Source organism: Thunnus thynnus, chromosome 15 (assembly GCF_963924715.1).
Source record: "Thunnus thynnus chromosome 15, fThuThy2.1, whole genome shotgun sequence".
NCBI lineage: Eukaryota > Metazoa > Chordata > Actinopteri > Scombriformes > Scombridae > Thunnus > Thunnus thynnus.
In genome coordinates this window covers 3,543,688-3,564,438 of record NC_089531.1, presented here as the reverse complement: position 1 = coordinate 3,564,438, position 20,751 = coordinate 3,543,688, and the positions used below count along the sequence as shown (strand labels likewise).

At 39.1% G+C, this 20,751-nt stretch overlaps 1 protein-coding gene across 3 annotated transcripts in view; it reads right to left on the bottom strand.

The window, feature by feature from the left end:
- LOC137198218 (zinc fingers and homeoboxes protein 2-like) overlaps window positions 1-20,751 on the bottom strand; it is a 143,122-nt gene that overhangs the window by 106,660 nt on the left and 15,711 nt on the right. The window contains exon 2 of one of the 3 annotated variants that reach the window (XM_067611903.1): window positions 11,312-11,581. The exons of the other annotated variants lie outside the window; for them this stretch is intronic. The gene's annotated coding sequence lies outside the window, so the exon portion shown is untranslated. The remainder of the gene's footprint in view (window positions 1-11,311; window positions 11,582-20,751) is intronic. 3 annotated transcript variants of the gene reach the window in all.

Genomic DNA, 20,751 nt, shown 5'->3' with positions numbered 1-20,751 from the left:
TCTGCAGATCATTTAATGTTTATTTCAGTTTCATCAGAGGAGTCAGCGAGTGTTTTTTTTAAGTATCGCGACTCAATATTGATATTTCACAACAGTTACGAGTCGACAGCTGCTGGGATCAAATTAATTAAATTAAATAAAAGCCTTAAAATAATTCGACAGACAGAGTTTTGCATGTTCATGGATTGAAGTGTGATGGAGACCAGAGGAATTAACCAGTTATATTCTGTTTGTTCACTAATCAATTCCTCCACAAGGTCCATTTATTAGCTGTTCTGGAGCTTTTGATCGATCGGCATCTTTTAAACCTTCTTCTTCTTCTTCTTAAAAACATACTTTTATATCAGACAGCTTTTCCTCATTTGTTTACTTTGTTTTAATTTAATCTTATGTTACATAAATGAAATTGATTTTATCGTTGGTTTTTTTTTTAAAATTGAATAATTCATAAGCAGATAATACTGCAGCAGCAGCAGCAGACGAGTTCTTCTATCTCTGACAAAGTGTTTTATCTTCAGTGTGACACACTCGATGCGTTCGGGGGTCTCGACTACGCTGGTTTGTTTGGGTTCTCAGATGAATAACTGACACGTTGCCTCCGACAGTTGACGGCACACATCTGGATGTGTTTTTTATGAAAAACCAAACTTGACATGACCAACAGCCACAACAGCTGTACAAGAAGTTAATTGAGATTTGAATCATCCAAATATGCAAATATTTAAAAAATCCCATTACATTACCTTTTAATTCACTTTAAAACTTCATGTGAGGGATTTTAAAAAAGTATAAAAATCCCTCCAGTATGTCAGAAACCCAGCCTCTGATACAAACTACAACATCTTAAGGAAATGAGAGAAACCGCCTTGTTTCTGGCTGAAGGTCAACACATTATTGCAACTGTGGGGATTTCCACACAACAGCAGCGTCACCACGACGTGCAGAGATACAACGTGCTCAGAATTAATAAGTCAATTCTGAGCGAGAGCCACGGACGCATTAAGACGTTAAAAAAAAAAAAAAAAGCAACCTTTATTTATTCAGGGTGCATCGACGGGACTCTCCGCTCACTCCTGCCTTGGTCAAGAGCGCTGCCGGGGATGGCAGAAGAAGAAGAAGAAGAAGAAGAAGAAGAAGAAGAAGAAGAAGTGTTGAAGCTGAACAGTTTTTCAGCCACACATCCGACCGTGGCGACTTCCACAGCAGCAGCATGTGACAAGAAGGGAGTTGTTTTTTTGTTTTTTTTAACTGTGAATGATGGAAAGCATCTTATTTCAGTTCCAAAAAACACTAGAACCTCATCCAAAGACAACCTGTCCTTAAGATTAATATCTGCAAAGTAAAGAGGAGCTCGTCTGCACGCTTCAGTCTCAGGAATCTGTAAAAAAAAAAAAAAAAAAAGGTAAAAAGGAACATGGAGTTTATTTTAAATTGAGTGCTTTAAATATTTCACAAGTGCGGTTTTAAGATATATTATTTAACCTTTATTTAACCGGATCGTCTCACTGAGGTTAAGAGCAGAAGTGGGTGATGTGACGTTGAGTAATATGATATTATGAGGTGTTTAGTAATCATGAGCAGAGATGAAACTATTGGTTGATTAATAGAAATTTATTAGCAACTATTGTGATCATCAATCAGTCGATTTAGTCACTTTTTGAGTTGGGTTTGGACTACAGGTTGGATAAAAAGCAAGTTAAACACGTCACCTTTGATTCTGGTAAATTATAAACGGACATTTTTTAATATTTTCTGACAATTTACAGACTTAACGATTAATAGAGAAAATAATCTGCAGATGAATTGATAACAAAAGCTCAAAACAAACTAATTTGTTATTTTCTTGTGGTCCTTGACTTCCTGAACGTCACTGATTGAGTCTCTGTCTGTTTATGTCTGACTGAATGTTGACTCTTGTTTGTTTGCTGTAAATCTTGTTGTTTGTTACTTTGAATTTGTACACCGTTGTAAACTTTTTATTTTTCTGTATGTTCTGTGCGGCCTTGGACAGGAGAGCACGGCCCCTCACTGCAGAAATAAAGGTTATAATAATAATAAAAAAATGTCTGTATGTTTGTATGTATGTCCTCTGCTTTTCTCGTCAACCGTTCATCTGATCTACTTCACACTTGGCAGGTGTATCAATGAGGACCTGAGGAAGTGCAGCGTCGAGTGTGAAGTTGGTCTGATGAGAAATGTTTAAGATATCATTAAAAGAAAACATTTAGCGGATCTTAACTTTTGCAATATGGCGGACATGCAGATGCAAATCTGCACCATACAGCAGCCAATCAGGTGTCGTTTCTGTAATGTTTTACATGTTATAAACACTCTTAGTTTCATGTACTCAGACATTAACTTGCTGCAAAAACTCAATAATAAATTTATTGTAGTGTAAAGTTGAGATAAATGAAACAGATCCTGACGCGTCTCGTCTCACAGTCTCCAGATTAAAATGTATTTGTTGTTTGTTGTTTTTCCTTTTGATGGTTAATGACATTAAACCACTTTCACATGACTGAAGTTGCTCCTGTTTTGGCACCGAATCCTCCACAGAGGAGCCATGTGTGATGCTGCTGTAAGAACCACTGGGTTTTACCCAGTTTGGGTCAATATACCACCAACACCATACTGGGTTAATGTTACCCAGAAAACCACTCAAGACAAGGGCTTGTTCTGACCCAGTTTTAGTGTTATTTTTTACTTTACTGCTGGTTAAAGCTTCATAATCTGCTCTGCTCTATTTAAACTTACATATCAGGGTTTGATATTGATTGTTAATAACTTGTGTATCTTTTGAATGTCATACACACATCGCTTTATATAAGAAAAACATTTGTGACAGTTTTTAGCTAAAACTTGTTGTGTTTAACACTGGGCCAAAATAACAGATCACTACTGTTAACCCAGTGTTGTGTTGGTGCTGGGTGTTTTTAAGTGTGTATAGTAATGATGTAAATATGCCAACACATTGTGATACTTTTATATGACAAATTATATCACAAACAGTACAAAAAACAAACAGTAAACAAACAGTAAACAAGGTAAAAAGGCTGATATTTTCAGAATAATTTTCCCAAAAAGAGCAAATCTTAAGAGAGCAAAGAAGTTTCACTAATCTCTTCCAGAATCAACCAAATGTAAAGATATTTATGATTAAGGAAGGTGAAACCATCCGAGTGAATCAAGAAGGAAAGAAAAAAATTAAGTTTTTTATGTTTGGAGCCATAAAAACAACATCTGCTAACCTGTTTTAATCTGAATTCACAGATCATCTTCTGGAATAAACACAGAGTTCAATCATAACAGCAATACTGCTGAATAACAAAAACACCACCGATTCCATTACTGGTTTGGACAACGGTGAATTCCTCCCCAGTTATTGGTGCCGGATACCAGAAATCTCATGTCGGTGAGGACTCAATATGTCAGGATGACCGGCGCTCGACCGAGCTAATAACAGGACGGGACAAAGAGACAACGAGCTGAATAAAGACTGAGGGGGGGAAAAGTCTCCCCCACCTGCTGAGAAAGTAATAAAAACACACACAACCGCTGTGACACCAGGTTTATACACACACACATAAACAGAGAGGGAGAGTAAAAACATCTAATAATATTTCATTGATTATATTAGGACGGTACGAGCAGCTGCATCTCTAACACACAAAGACAAACTCACAAACTACAGCTGCTCAGTCAGATTCTGTCAGAGACCTCCTTTCCTTCCACAAGAAGCACAAATTTCAACCAAATTTACAAAAAAAACCTCCAGTCAGTCCCATTAAACATTAAACTGTTGCAGAAGAAGAAGAAGACAACGAGACGACGTCATTAAAAGAGCGACAGAACGATGGAAAACATGATGGAAATATGACGTTTCTGTTAGTTTCATGTGTTGACGTGAGGAAGGTTACAGTCTCCTCATCGTCGCTCCACAACAGATCTGATGCACGTCGTCATTAGACAATTAATTAGCAACAGTTTTCAGACAGCTGGTTGGACAAAAATGTGACTTTTAATAGACGCTGAATTAATTAACTGAATAAATAAATGATTGAAATGATGAAAATAATCGTTAGTTGCAGCATTTTAAATCATTTTAAATCATTTTAAATCATTTTAAATCTTTGTAAGTCGACTTTCTTTTCAAACCAAAGTGAAATAAATGGAAAACAAATGTAGCAAAACATTTTAAACATCTAAACTACTACAGGTCTGTAATATTGTCTGCGACCAACTCTTTAAGAGTGTTGAAACACCACCTGGAATTAAACTTCGACTGGTTGAAGATGACATGAAGGTCGACAACAACAAGCGCGTGATGATGATGATGATGATGATGATGATGATGATGATGATGACGGAGAGTTCACGACCCAACGCAGCCGCAGAGACGCTGATCTGCACTCCGAGCTGTATGAATATTACTAAACCTGTATGAAAACCAGGCTGATAAATGATGTATCAATCTCACTCTATCATCAACCACGGCACAGAGAGAGGTCTAGGGTCTTTAAATGAAGTTTTATGGGACATTATTCTATTTATTTCATATTATTATTATTTTATCTTATAATGTGTAGGTCTGTGGATCTTTTAAAACATGTTTTTTTGAATTACACCTCTAAAAGTAGTGATGTCTCTCGTTGTGTTGGTTTGTATAGATTATTATTATAATGTGCAAAAACATCATTTTTATCCAGTTTTAACAGAGTCGAATCAGAAAGCAGCTTTTAAATAAAGAAATGATCTTTAATCTTTATATCTAATAGTTATCTGCACAATAAACAAACAATATAAGATGACTTCAGACTAGAGCTCGATATGAAATCAACACTTGATTTACAATTTTAATCTTTTTTTTTTTCTTAAAAACAAACTACAAGAGACAGAGGAATTATTCAAATAGGTTTTATTTTTATTTTAACAATAAAAATGATTAACAAAAGCAAAACAAACAAACAAAGATGAAATTCCCCACTGAGGTTAATAAAGTGCAAACACAACTTTCACCAAACTTCACTTTTTTTTTTAAATAAATAGGTGCCTCTTGGAGAAATCTACTGTATCCCTGAAGAAAAAAAACACTTTTGTAAACAAAACTAAACATATGTTATTTGCATGCTAAACACCAGCCCACACACACACACACACACACACACACACACACTCGCTCAGTGTGACGGGGCACGTGTAGCAGGGATAGAGACGTATTTCTTGGCCGGTTTACTGAGCCGTGGGACGTTCGCTTCGCCGTGTTTCCGCCACTGAAGTGGATCAGAGTCTGCGTCTGTGTCAGGAGACGGCGAGGAGGTTGCCAGCTCACTTTCAGTTCCGTCTGCCTCCGACTGAGAGGAAGAAGATGGCACTTTGTTTTCTTGAAGAAGCTCGCTAAAGTTTTGTTTTTTTCTTCTTTGGCTCAGACTGAGCTTCTTCTTCTTGCTGGTCCAGGCTGTGATGTGAGTGTGGCAGCTCTTCTTCTTATATATGGTCAATGTAAGTAGTCCAGAACCTGGGATCCATCAGTGAGGACTGGTCTAAGAGTTCATCTATAAGAGCGTCACTGTATTTGTCTTTAAAGTATCCCAGTATGACTGTAGGAAACTGCTTCTGAACACATGTAGGAGACGCTGACTGAAGCCTCCCCAGACAGGGCGTCAGTGAAAATCTCGCAGTGGTTTCACGGCTTTATTCACCGACTCTAATACATCTTTGTCTTACCATGTGGGCACAAGGTGTCTGCTTATTCTTCTCTGACCCCCAGGACACGGACTACTGTCATCTTCTGCCTGGAACCCCTCCTGGTTGGGGACTCTGTGATGAGCTGATGAGAGAGCAGACTGAGCTCAGCCTGTATCACAGCATCTCTCTCTTTCTTTTATACAACCTTTGTACAAACCCCAACGGTACCGTTCAATCTGCGAGTCCTTCACACTAGTCTGGAGCTGTGCATGACTCAGCGTTTTGTCAGTCAATACAAATATTCGACTACTGGTTTTTTCATATAGACTTATCAGAAAATGTACTGACATGAGTTTAAGAGATGATTTAATTAAGAGCTGTTTTGTGTCTCAACTGGATGTCAAATTTACCGAAAGGATCAAGATTAGCAAAATACTTTAATTTACTACATTTACATCATATGTGTAGCAACAAGCAACACTTGAACGGGGTTCAGCGGGACGTTCAGGGTAACAGCAGCGTTCACGTTATATAGTAAACAAGCCGAGTTAGCCCTCTGAGCTAATGGTTGCTAACTACTAGGGATGTGCAGAGGGTCCAGTATTTGTATTTGTATTTGTATTCGAATAAAAGTGAAAGTAAGCTTAAAAATCCTGTTTTTGTTTTTATTACACTTTTGATTTTAGAAAATTAAAGTGTTACGATAAGTGTTCATGAATAAACTACCAGGTCTTGAACTGATGTTTCCCAGATCATAGACGACTACTGAGCTAAAAGTTTACTTATCACCTCATTGCAGACAGACCTCTACCTATTTATACACCTATAACACAGAGACAGCACACCGTGTAACATGTAGTACAACTTCAAAGGCGATTATCGCTTTGTACTTTAAATTTATTGCCTATTTTTTACAACCTAACTTGTGGAAAGGAGAAGGGGAATAACAGGTTATGGAGAGTCCCTTGAGAGCACTTTGCTTGTATCAGTAGCTCAGCTTTATCTCTGGGGAACACCCCCAACAAATAACTTTTAAAATATTCATATAAAACCCACTATTTGTGCTTTGCTGAACACCCCACCAACTACGCTAACGACGGATCGGAAATGTGCAACAACACTAGATATCAAACGAAAGCCAGAGACTTTATCGTAGTACGTCAAGCTTTTATGCAGAAGGCAGAAGACGACGTCATCTCAGAGTCTTCTATCTTCTGTCTCAGACTCATCGTGGGTCCAAGTCCGCAGCCGTCGGTACCTGTCGCAGACATCTCCCCCCCCTCCAGAGAGCAGCGTGAAAGAGAGGAGTGTTAACTCTGCAGCTTTTTCTAGGGACTGAAATGTCCACAGAAGTGCACTGACTGACAAAATAAAACAAACGAACAAAAGAAAAATCAACAGCTCGACTTGAAGAATCTCTGACTGATGATTTGAATCTTCAACTTTCAGAAGGCGGCTTCACCGTTCTCTGTATAAAGAGGAAGTAGAAACAATCAATCAATATTGTGTTATGGACACATATGTTCTTTTTTTCTGTTTTTTCAATTTTTTTGATGCAAACAAAGGACTTAGACACAAACACATGTGTATGTTTGTTATATATGATGTATGCATGTATGCGTTTTGTGGAAATATGTATTTGATTAAAATGTCTTAAAGTCTTAAAACCACCATTTAAACTAATAAATTAACTAAGTTTAAGTAATTAAGAATGTTGATTATGGCTTCTTTCAATCAATAAACTAATTTTTAAAGCTCTATTCAGACAGATAAATGTAGACACTTACTGATCTTGTGGAGGTTTGTCCACTCAGAGCTTTGATCCTGTTGCTGCAGACGTGATCCAGGAGCTCAGAGCGTCTTTCAGCCGCTGGGTGATTATTATTATTTGGCCGGTGTGGTCACTGGAGGAGTAAACTGTTCAGACACTTTCGTCGGTAATAAGATGCGCCGTCAAACTCACGTAGAGCCGCGTAGTTCGACTGGACCGAAGGTCTGTCGTAGTAAAACGACACATCCTCCAGCGGCTTCGTGATTTTTTTCAAGTGTACTGTTGTATCGTAAACTTTGAGTTTGGTAGCTCGTATAACGAAACCAAAATTATGACTTTGATATGAAATCTGCCTAAATACCTCAGTGCCGATACTGAAGTGATGAAGATGAAAGAACATGGGACTTAAGATTCTTTGTTTTTTATTAATTAAAGAAAAAACAGAAAATATTTGGACACTGTTTAAACTTAAAAAATGACATTAACTGTGAGTCAAACTCAGGATTATTAGCCTGCACACTACAGTAGTTGACTCAATACATCTCCCTGATGGTGGTCTGCACTCTACTGAGCACATTTTCTAGTAATAGAAATAATTATTGACAAAAATGTACATGCCATGATTACCATTACCGATACTAATTGAGAATAAATTGATCAGCTGTTGTTGTTGATCTTTATACTGATTTCTAGCCAAATTAAACCGTTATCACTGCCCTTAACTGCCTCGTCAAACTCCGATGGTGGAAAAAAAGTTTGCTTGTCACAAAATAAATCACTAGTTTGACTTGTATTTGATTTCTCATTATGTCATCCATCACATTCACTGACCTGTCGCTCTCTGAATTCCTCGAGGAGTTCGGCGTCTGTCGGCGAGACGCTTCGGTTGGTCTTTGAGGGTTCAAATCGTCGGGGGCTCGTCCTGAGACCGTCGGCTATGTAAGCAAAATAAAACCGTTATTTCGCTCCGTGCGTCTGCTTTGCCGTGCGCTAGCCTGACTTAACCAGGCTCACTTAAGGTGGACTGACCTTTAAGGTGGACCTGCTATTCTCATTTTACTGTCAATCTCAGCTGCTGCTCTTAAACTGAGAACAAAGAAATGCCTGGCTGCTGAGTGTCTTCCAATATTTTTTTATTAGTGCATGCTGCCGTGTTAATATTTTACCTGTCTGGCGGGGGGGCGGGAGGGAGGGGGGGGGATTTTTTACTATGAACTAGAGGAGCTCAGGGAAGTGGCAGCACTTCTGGACCATAATTACCCGAGTGAAAGTGAAAATCAATTTCCGTTTTTAAACATCATCCTGGACCATACATTTGAATTAATTGATAAAATCTCGATTGATTTATTGTCCAGCTCTAAAAAGGGAAAAACCCCTTGTCAGCCGTCCACACATGTCGGCGCCATCCTCTCCGCCACAAAATTCCCGCACATTTGCCATTATTTTAGTGATTAGAGCAGCTGAGGCAGGGTTCAAACTCCAGCTCCGGGTCTGCTAATGAGCGAACAAACAGCCTCTATTAGTGCTGTGAATGCATAAACACACTAATGCGGCTGGTTGAAGTCCGCCTGGTGCAACATGGTGCTGCAAAAGCCTGTTACCAACCAATTAGGACCAGTATGGCAGAGCTGAGGACTGGGTGAGGAGGAGGAGGAGGAGGAGGAGGAGGAGGAGGAGGGTGAGGAGGGGAAGAGAGGAGAGGCTCATCACTATCACTGCACATGCTCAGTTTGGCTCTGGTGAAGGGGGTGTGGTGCTGTTGGTGTGTGTGTGCGTGCAGGGAGAGGGGGGGTGGTGGTGGGGGGGTGAAGTAGGGAGTGGGTGGGTGTTTGACTCCATTCCTCCTCCTCCTCCTCCTTCGTCCTCGGGGGATCACACGTTGTTTGTACTGTATTTTTGCACCACATGACTTGCAGATTTTTTTTCTTTTTAAACATTTTTTTTCCTCCCCTCCCTCCCTCCCTCCCTCTCGCTGTGTGACCGGCGTTCTTGCCAGGCAGGAAAGGCAAAACAGCTGTGGCTGTGCCGAGCAGTTCCCCATTAACCAAGGAATTATGCAAGCAGGAAATTCAAATAAGATGCAGATGAGTGGATGAGCCGAGCTCCAACCAAATTCCTCTCCCTTCACCACTAAAAAAGAAAGCTGACAGGAGCCTAACCCAGCGCTCGCAGTCTGGGGCCGAGCGCTCGCCATTTTCAAACAGTTTAAACCGCCCTGCGTTTAGTCAAATAAATAATATTAATGAACTGAAGTAGCACCTCCTCTGACAAAAAAAAAAAACCGCCACCGCAATGCAACAAAAAGGCAAAGTGTTTGCAGTTTAAATACAGATTGTGTAATGTTTTCACACCATTAAATCATCACCACATTAATCCTGAGATATTAATTAGCATAAACACACAAAGCCATCATCATCATCGGAGGAGAGGAAAAAAAAAAAAAGACCGTCAGCCTCCATCAGTCTGGTTTTTTACATGATGATGCGGCAGGACGGATCTGACAGGAAGTGTGATGGATGAGTGTGAAGGCAGGAAGAGAAAAGAAGGAAGCAAATAAAGCTTAATATGGAAAAAAACACTTGAAACCAAAGTGAAATTTCACTGGTTTGTAACCAAAACATGATGCACAAAGCATTTTTATTACTGCTAAAAAAAAATAAAAAAACAAAACAGCTTTAATGGCAACGTGTGACTGACTTTAACTCACTTTAAACCAGAGCTGCAACTAATGATTTTACATTCGTTATCCATTCATCTGCTGGTTGTTTTTGGGGAAAAATGGGCGCCATGAGAGCCTTGAGAGTGAACCAAAACAGTAAAAAGTTGCAGCCGGACAGATAAAAGCTCCGTGAAGCCGCCCGATGAGGAGCTGCTGCTGCTGCTGCAGATCATTCATCACCACTTTTGGATTTTTTTTTTAGATGACAGATCCTGGTTGGTCACCAGCTGACGTGTTTGGTGGCTGCAGCAGCGTCGTTTTCATTTTAACACTTGAAGCATTTAAACGACACTCTTATCCCCCCCCCCCCCCCCCCAAAAAAAGACAGGAAGTTCAGTGTCGAGTCCTATCCAAGCTTTTATGTCTTCCACATTTACTTTTTGGGGGATTTTGCAAAGAAAAAAAAACTTTTCCAATTTAAATTCCTGTTTGACATCTAATCTAATCCTTCAGCAGCTCTGCAAGAAACAAATAAGCATCTACTGTAAGACAGGAAAAAAAGGGGAAGCTGCGTGACACAATTCTTCTGGGTTTTTTTTTTTTTTTACACTTCCTGCCACAACACTTTCTCTTTAACCTTTGACCTCCTTTCATCCCTGATCACTTGTCGTGTAGTTGAAATCTGGGTTTTCCGGCTCGTCGTTGCAAACCTCATTAGCGTGTCTCTGCATTGTGGCGTTAAAAAAACCAGCCAGCGTCCCAGATGACACAGCCGACTGACCTGACTTTATCTTTATCGTTCTCCCCTGTAGGATGAGGAGGTTTCTATTATTAGCGCCGTATAAACGTGGCCTATAGCCGTACGTTCGTCCTGGTTTCGTTGCCGCACTGCACCGTGGAACAGAAAGCTTCACTATAACCATATTTCCTGCCTCATATACTTTTATGCTGGTTTTTTTTTTTTTCTTTTTTATGACGGTAATAATGCAGCACGACTAATGTGTGTGTGTGTGACAGCTTTAATATGGCTGCACAGAAGCTAACAAGAGCTAATATGGAACAATGTCCTGAGCTGCAGAATAATTATCCTACAATGTTGTTGGTGAAACCAGGCAAGACTCAAGACGGTGCTGTCGGTAAGGATCAGAGTGATGATACACACACACACACACACACACACACACACACACACATACTTTAACAGCATGAGAGCGCTCTGATAGGCCAGACAGCAGCAGGGAGTGAAGACGGAGAAGCAGCCAATGGGGATGGGGGATTGTTGGTCAGCCTACAGCGGTCAGCCAATGGAAATGTGGCTCAGGCTCCCCGCAGGCGGGGCGTTCGAGGTCTGCCTTCCTTGTTTTGTGTTTTTGGCTCGGACTGGGAGCCACATTCCTGCCGTTCCCCCTGCTCCATTCCTGGGCTGGTGGCTGGGTTCAATAGGTGAAGCAGGGAACTGTGGGAAACTAAGGAGGAGGAGGAGGGGAGGGGGGGGTGGGAGGGTAAGGGTGGAGGGGGGGGGGGGGGGGTGGCAGTGGCACGAACATGCATGTTTGAAGACCTCAGGGAAAGGTAGCCGGGCAGAAAATAAGGAAGACACAACTTTAGAAAGCAGAGAGGCGTCCTACCTGAACACGCTTCGATACCTAACTTCACATACGGATATCACAATCAATCAATATTTAATACTTTTTCAAAAGACCATTCAATGACGTTCAAGGTCTAAATCAAATCTGAATCACAGGTTGCTGCTTGTACGGCTGAAGCTTCGCGATTCAGGGCTTCGACTTTTTATTCTCTTGGTTAATCGGTTCGTTGTTTGGTCCATAAATGTTTCCTAAAGTCCAAGATGCACCAAAGAAAAAGGTTGTCATGGTAACCAAGGAGTCAAACAAGCTGACTGGTTGATCCAACATCCTGTCAGTTTCAAAAAATAAAGTTCAAGTGTGTGAAGAACAACCACACACACACACATATATCTCAGAATGACACTTGTTCCAGCTGTCAAACCCAGCTAACACTGTAAATACAATCACTTCACACTCCACTTGAGTGTTGCAATTTTAAAAGACTTGATGTCCAAACCCAGAGAAGAAGAAGAACCATCGCCGGACGGTGAAGACGAACCGTCAACTGGTGACGCTGAACGTCTCCATCCAATCATCCAATCAGAGCCCTGACCCTGACTGACGAACGCACGATGACTTTGAAACCAAACTGTTGTTAATTACTCATCAATGTAATTAAGAGGGACACAGATTTCACCTCAAATTGCAATAGATCATTATTATATATTAGTAACTTATCTATCTCAACAAAAACCTGGACTATTTATCATTTAGCTTCCTGCACATTAAGTGTCTTCTTACATAAACCTGCATTATGTTTCCAGGTACTACATTTGAGGAAATAGATAAGTTTACTAGCATAAATAAAAGCCCTCCTTCCTCCTGGTTTCCAGTAATTTCTCTCTTCCTCATCATCATTCAACTATATTATGAGGACGTTACGACCTCGACCCTTTGACCTTTGTACCTTTGAGCTTTGAGTCTGGGTGTGTTTGCGTTCTTGGCGTCTGGCTGGATTTAATAACTTAATGTTCTCTTTGTTCTCTGGTCTTGGACTCATTGAGACAATCTGTGATATTAAAAGGATCTATTGGGGAACGTTAGCTAAACTAGCTAAATCATAAACAAAAAAACAACAAAATAAAAGCAAGCAGAAACATCTCAAGAACAACAAACGCCCAAACAATGAATAGATGCTCCTAAGAAGGCGATTTATTGACCTCTTCACCAGCTGTGAATCCCGAATCCCTTACTACCTGATGAAGACGTGGAGTCAAAACGTCGTATTTCTACTCAATAAATTGCTTTTTTTGGGAGCATCTATTCATTCAGTGGGTGTTTTTTGTTCTTGAGATGTTTTTGCTTTAAGTTTACTCTCTTGATAACGTGATATATTTATGATTCAGGCAGTTTAGCTAACGTTCTCTCATAGATCTTTAATATTACAGATTGTCTCAATGAGTCCAAGACCAGAGAACAAAGAGAACATTGACGTTAAGTTATTACAGCCAGACGCCAAGAATGCAAACACACCCAGACCAGCTCAAAGGTATGAAGGTCAAAAGGTCAAGGTCGTAATGTCCTCATAAATAGCTGAATGATGATGAGGAAGAGAGAAGTGACTGGAAACCAGGAGGAAAGGAAGGTTTTTTTATTTTTGCTTTGGGAAGGAGGAGGAGGAGGAGGAGGAGGAGGAGGAAACTGGAGAAGGGAGGATGATTGAGGAGGAAGACGAGGACGTGAGGTACTTCTTGAGCAGATGAGTTTTCAGCCGCTGACACTCCAGAGGAGTGACTGTGCGGTTCTGACTGGAGTGGGGAAGGTCATTTTCGGCTTCGAGGAGACGGGAACTGATGGGTGAACTGATGAAGAAAAGTCTTATAAGCTGGCCAAAAAACTGAAACGGCTTCAATCAGACCTGCACAGATTTCTGGACAATTCAGGAGATATTGAAAAACATGTTTTTTTTTCGAGTTGTGGCCGTAACGCTAATGGTGTATCCACCAGAGAGCACTGACTGTTTTCAACTGTAAAATGTCTCATTGTCACAATTCTTCATCAGGCTGTGACGAACAATAATTTACTCTCATCAATTATCTTTATATTATACCTTTCAATTAATCTTTTAGTGTATAAAATGCCCAAGTTTTTAGGTCTTTAATTGATCATTTCGTCCAAAAAACCCCCCAAAAAACAGCCAAACCAGAGAAAAACAGCCAATTACCACAATCCTCAGAATATTTTCTGAGTTGATTTATTGTTTTGTCTATAATATAACAGGAAATAGAAGGAAAATGGCTGATTAAAAGTTCCCAGAGTCCACAGTGACTTGTTTAAATTGCTTGTTTTACCTGATCAACAGTCCAACCAACAGTCAGAAGTTGGAAACAGTGATTCTTTGGCATTTTTAAATTCAAAGACTGATGATTCACTTATTATTTCAGGTCCAATTCTTTCCGCTCTAAGAAATGTTTAAGTTATGCGTTAATGTTAAAAAATGAATATTGGTCGATATATCGTTAGCATTTTTTTGGCTCTAGAGACGACCACATCGGTCAATCCACCACGTTGGTCCAGACAGACATATCACAACATCTACTGGATGGATCGCCATGTAATTTTGTTCAGATATCCGTGTTCCTCAGAGGATGAACCCTGCTGACGTTTCCTCTAGCGCCACTGTGATGTTGAGGGACATGACTGATTAAAAGTTCCCAGAGCCCACAGTGACTTATTTAAATTGCTTGTTTTACCTGATCAACAGTCCACAACCCATATTTACCCATATATTAAAATTTGAGAAGCTGGAGTCAATGATTTTTTTGGCATTTTTCAATTAAATGATTGATGATTCACTTATTATTTCAGGTCCAAATCTTTTTGCTCTAAGAAATGTTTAAGTAAAAAATGAATACTGCTTGATATTCTGTTCGGCCGATCCACCACTTTCGTCCAAACTGACATATCACAACAATTACTGGATGGATTGGCATTAAATTATATTCAGATATCCGTGTTCCTCAGAGGATGAACCCTGCTGACTTTGGTGATTCACTGACGTTTCCTCTAGCGTCAACATGAGGTTGACATTTGTGGTTTTGACTGAAATATCTCAACAACTATTGGATGTGTTGCCATGAAACCTGATACAGACATTAACGGTCCCCAGAGGATCAATTTTAAAAACTTTGGTTATCATCTGATTTACCGCCGTCAAGTCAGACTATTAATTGTCCAATACTTGTTGTTTATGACCAAATATACCTGCAAACCTAACCCTAACCCTATACCTGCAACACTAACGCCATTCCTATCAGTCTCAGCTGTGCTCTGTGTTTAGTGCTAATTATCAAATGTCAGGATGCTAACATGCTAAATTAAGATGGTGGAAGGGACACACATGCATGTTATTTTTAGTATGATAGCATGCTGATGTCTGACATTAACAGAAATTCATCTATGATACCTACCACAAACAACAAAAATAAAAAAATATGAAACAAATAAAGACTGGAACTAAAGATTAACTGCAGGTGTACTAATAATTTGGTTTTTGATGCAGATTAGTGTCTTCTGTTCAGCAAGGAGAGATATTACAACCAGCCAAACTGGTTCAGTTTGGTTACATCTGGTGGATTTCTCTGCTCCACCAATCAATCTGTCATTTTGGCAAGAAACCAACCACTCAGGGGTCTGTATGTTCTTAACAAAAACAAAAAGATTTAAATAAAATTAATTTGGCTAGTAAAAGAGCAAGGAGTGGCTGGTGAATTCGGAAAACCATCTGCTGTTGTGACCGGTTTAGAAAGACAGAAGTTCATTTCCTGTCATGGTGATGAGTCAAGCACAGAAATGGCAGGATGGCCCAAGCCTGTGCCGCCAACGCCTAAAAATAGTCCCCGTGGTTCACGCCTTGTCTACACTTCACCAAAACGTGGAATTTTCTACCACATTAAAAAGTAAAGTAGGAAACTAACAAGCCTGAGTTTGGCTAAGTTTATACCTCCCTGTGTCTCTCTTTCCACTCGTCCCTCACCGCTGTGTTTCTGTCTGCCTGAGGACAGAAACAAGAGGCAGTAAAGGTAGGAAATGTGTTTGTGTTGGACTAGTTTTCTTTCCAAGTTTACATTTTGCTTCCTCTTCCATCTTTCCTGTAAACCATACACGATCTAATGAGGCAGAAATGCTATAAAAATAACAAAGAAAAGTATCCTGCAAGGCAATAAAAGGTCATAAAATATACTTATTGTCCTCCTTTTCCACTGTATTTATTGTATATAATAATATATTTCTTAAATAATTCAAGAGATGGTAAATAGGGCAGTAAAATGTATTCAATTTAAGGGATATGGTTGGTGATTTTCTATATTTTTCTTATTGTCAACAAATCTCATGTTTGGATCCAAACCAACAATAAACTGCTCTACAAGTATTGTGTGTGTATCCAAAGCCTGATATATCTTATTCCTCTGTGCCGTAGACCTCCGTTATTGTCCAAAAAACTATTAAAAACACATTAAAGAACCACACTGCTGCACTGGTTGATATGTTCCTTCATTATGAAAAGTTTGGTCATGTTAGTTTGGTTAAAAACGGCTCCAAAGACTAATAACAGCAACACTGTAAATTTCTCAAAGAACTTCAGCAGAAAGTCAAGAAGTTGTTGATAAGCAGCACATGTTTTTTTTTAATTGTCTGGTTATTTTCTCAGTTTTTCAATTAGCCTAATCTTTTAGTGTAAGGCTGCAACCAATGATTATTCTCATTATCGATTAATCTGTCAATTATTTTCTTAATTAACCGTTTAGTTGTTTGGTACAAAAAATGTCAGAAAATGGTGAAAAATGTCGATCACTGTTTCCTAAAGCCAAAGATGACTTCTTAAAATATTTATTTTTATCCCAACTAACAAACCAAAACCCAAAGATATTCAGTTTACTGTCATAGAGGACTAAATAAACCAGAAAATATTCTTTTTGAGAAGCTAGAATCAAAGAATTTGGACATTTTTTTCTTAAAAGATGACTCAAAACGATTAATCGGTCATCAAAATAGTTACCGATTGATTTCATAGTTGACAGCTAATCTATTAACTGACTAATCGTTGCAGCTCTATTTTAGTGTATAACATGTCAGAAAATACTAACTTTATGTCTTTAAATTGCTTGTTTTGACAAAAAAATAGCCAAAATAGCGAAACACAGCAATTTACCAGGATCAGTATTTTGATTTTTTGATTTATTGTTGTGTCCATAACATACCAGATAATAGAGAAAATGGTTAATTATAGGTTGTTACATATAAGTACAGTATGAAGTAGGGATGTGCAGAGAGCCCAGCATTTATATTTGTATCTGTATTTGTTGATGCAGCAAAATTATTTGTATTTGTATTCGAATAAAAGTGGAAAGAGGCTTAAAAATCCTGTTTTTATTTTTTATTACGCTTTTAATTTTAGAAATTTAAAGTGTTACAATCAGTGTTCATGAATAAACTACCTTATGAAGGAGGTCCCCACACCAGGTCTTGAACTGGAGTCTCCCAGATCATAGACGACTGCGCTGACTACTGAGCTAAAACTTTACTCATCGCTTCATTGCAGACAGACCTCTAACTAACAAATATTTTTTTAAAATATTTGTATGACACAGATATTCATAAAAAAAAAAAACAACATTGTTTGTGCTTTGCCGAATAATGTATTTGTATTCAGGCAAACCCCTAGTATGAAGCACAACAAGCTAGCAAAGCTGTAAACAGAACCATGTTCCTGCACATGCTCAGTTCTTCCTTACACAGGACTACTCTCCAGAGAATGAAAATATGATCGCTGTTATTAGTCTTTGGAGCCGTTGCTGAACAAACTAACATGACCAAACTGTTCATAATGAAGGAACATGCCACAGAATATGATATATGAGAATTGTTGACGATGAGAATAATATAGCAAATCACCAAACTTATCCTCTAAAGATATGTTTTTTTGACATTATCATTTGGCTTTTAGAAGACAATTTAACAGCTAAACTTTCCTCTTTGCTCTTATTTTAAAAGACATGCACTTGCTTTGACTGACAGTGTCCTGCTCTAAAAGAAAGTGAGAAAACCTGTGTGCTGTAACGGCTCTTCATCCAGACTCTCACACTCTCCAAACGTGCACAAACTCAGCGTGAAATATTAATGTGGATGTTAGGTAGCAAACAGCGGGGGCTCGGCTCTCCACACACACACACCCAGAGTCTGTCTGTTCAGATTTCGTTAACAGTGGCTCTGCAGACGGAGAAAGAGGTCACTATGACAAATACCTGCAGTACCCTGACCTGCATACAGTACAACTCTGCAGGGTGGAAAGTGAAAAAAAAAAAAAATAATAAAAATACTCTGCCCTGCTGATTTCCAACACAGCTCAGTGTGGAGGAGACAAAAACGACCAGCTCCAGGTCATGTGATAATCTTTCACGTCTGAGAGTTTTGGGATTGATGACACATCCAAAAAAATCACAGACACAAAAAAAAACAACTTTTCATCAAAAGTAAAAAAGTACAAGCGAAACTTCGAGGAATGTGGCAGGTTATTCAACAAAAATGACCATGTCTATAATCCTCAACCACCCATCTACCTTCTCTGTGGTATGCAGCCGAGTATGAAAGCTACTCACTCAGATGGACTCGCTTTGGGTCAGTGAACTGATGTGTAAAACATTTTAAATCTGTCAGGAAAGTTGAGTCTTTGTGGATTATTATTATTATTATCTTCAAATACGCTGCAGGTTTTGCTGAACAATCTATCACATTGTTCAAGTTTCATTTCTTTTTGTTGAGTTTTTAGTGCTTTTGTGAATTGTGTCAAAGGCTCAAGGATGAAATCTGTCCATTTTGGACAATCTGCGCTTAACTATTTGAATATTGTTTTAGGCTTGGAAGGTCAGGTTTTCTTCTTTTTCTAATAGCGGCTATTAGCAGCATCACAAACATGTTTTATTCAAGCGGTAATCTCCGAGGCTGAAAAATGAGGCCAATGTGGAAGTGCCAAAAACTGCAGTTCCTTGAATGGCCACTTGAGGCTCCAAAAGCGAGTCAATCCCCATAGACCCCCATGTTAAAATGCCCAACTTTACAGCAGAAATAAACATGTTTACAGCCTGGTACAAACAACGGTTTTGGTCTCTTTAACTAATTTCTCCTTTTATGACAACTGTACGGGGGGGAAATTTTTTATAACTCACCCATTTAAATTTTATTAAGCCGTAAAGTTATGCATAATGAAGGACATGGCTGCTTTGAGTGACAGGTCCGCCAGCCGCTAGGTGGCTTGTTTCAGCCATTCGGCCCGCCTCTTTGCCCATTTTTGATTGGCTGGGAGTTAGGCAGCGTCACGCACTGCCAAGATGGCGACGGCCGGAGTGGCTCACTTTGAGCTTCAAAACCGCTCTTCAGAAACCAACGGGTGACGTCACGGTAACTTCGTCCATATTTTTATACAGTCTATGGTTTTATTAAATGTAAAGACCCTAATCAGATCCATCTATCTATCCACTCATCAGTTAACATACTGCTACTGATCGTCACTATGTGTCCCAAGACACATAGAACCAATCACAATGTTTGTTTACAGTAACTTCCAGGTAGAGAAACCTTACATATGGTTTATTGGTGCAGAACAACCTGACATATACTTTCAACTGTTTTCCCCACAACCGCAAATCAGTTCAGTTCAATCCAGTTTCACAAATATAAAAAGACAAACAACTCAAAAGTCCTTTTTTATTGATGGGTTTTATCGCTGATCCCCAGAAAACAAAACAAAACAAAGCAAAGACGCTAGCAAAGCAACACAGTACATAAAATAAGCAGAAGCATCAGATAGGTCGGACAACCGTGTTTAACTATAAATCTTTAAAAGTTTTAAAAGTTATGTCTGAAAATGACTTGAAATGACCGATTTCACAATTCAAATCAACTGCCAGTTGTCTACATGGGAGATGTTGTTGTTGTTGTTGTTGTTGTTGTTGTTGTTAGCACGAAGTCACAGTGATTCAGTCTATAAGCTTAATTATTAGGGCTGCAACTAACCTTTATGTTGATTATCTGCTGATTATTTTCTTAATCATTTTGTCTATAACATGTCAGAAAACAGAGAAAAATGTCACTTATAATGTCTTTATAATGTCTTGTTTTGTCTGATCAACAGTACAAAATCCAAAGATATTCAGTTTACTATTATGTATGACACAAGAAAGCTGCAGATTCTCACATTTAAGAAGGTGCAACCACTGAATATTTGGCATTTTTGTTTAAAAAAAAGTCTTCTGTAAGCATCTTTACTGGATCATTTATGGTTTCAGCACATTGATCAAGGGAATCTCAGCTGTAGACGTGGAGTCCAATAACTTTTTACTGAATAAAATCCAGTATTGAATCCACTTATCGAACTCAAATCTCTTATTGACTCTACTTCGGTTTACCTTTCAATTTGCTAGTAACTAAAGTTTAAAGTAACGACAACTCAAAGGTGGTCGGTGCTGTAAGAAGCTGCTACCTACATGTTTTCTATTGTTCTTTGCTAATGAAAAGAGAGATTTGTTGATGTTGCAGCTTAACGAATCCGGTTACTTTGCCGACAAGGAACCAGATCAAAAATGGAAGATGACCAGTGAACTATACTGACTCACTTGGATTTATTTCATATTTCTGTCTCATTTTAATACAAACCCTCAGTACCTGAAGCTAAACTATGTTCTGTTTCGTCACTTCTTGCCATGCACAACTACTTTTTTCTTTATTATTCACATACTGGAAACATACCAGGACACACAAGTGACTTTCACGTTTTAGCAGGACTTCACCATTTCTAAAGATCTTCCTGCTGGTTCAGGGATTCAAACCAGCAGCTCTCTGATGGCAGCACAGTCACATTACAGTCGTACTCAAGAGATCCTGTAGCTCAGACCAGATGAAACCGATCAGGTTATGTGATCGATCGTGGAACTGAAGCATCACTTTGCATCTCGACTTCTGATTCCCCCCTTGATATTATTTTAGTCTTCACGACAACTTCCCTTTTGAAA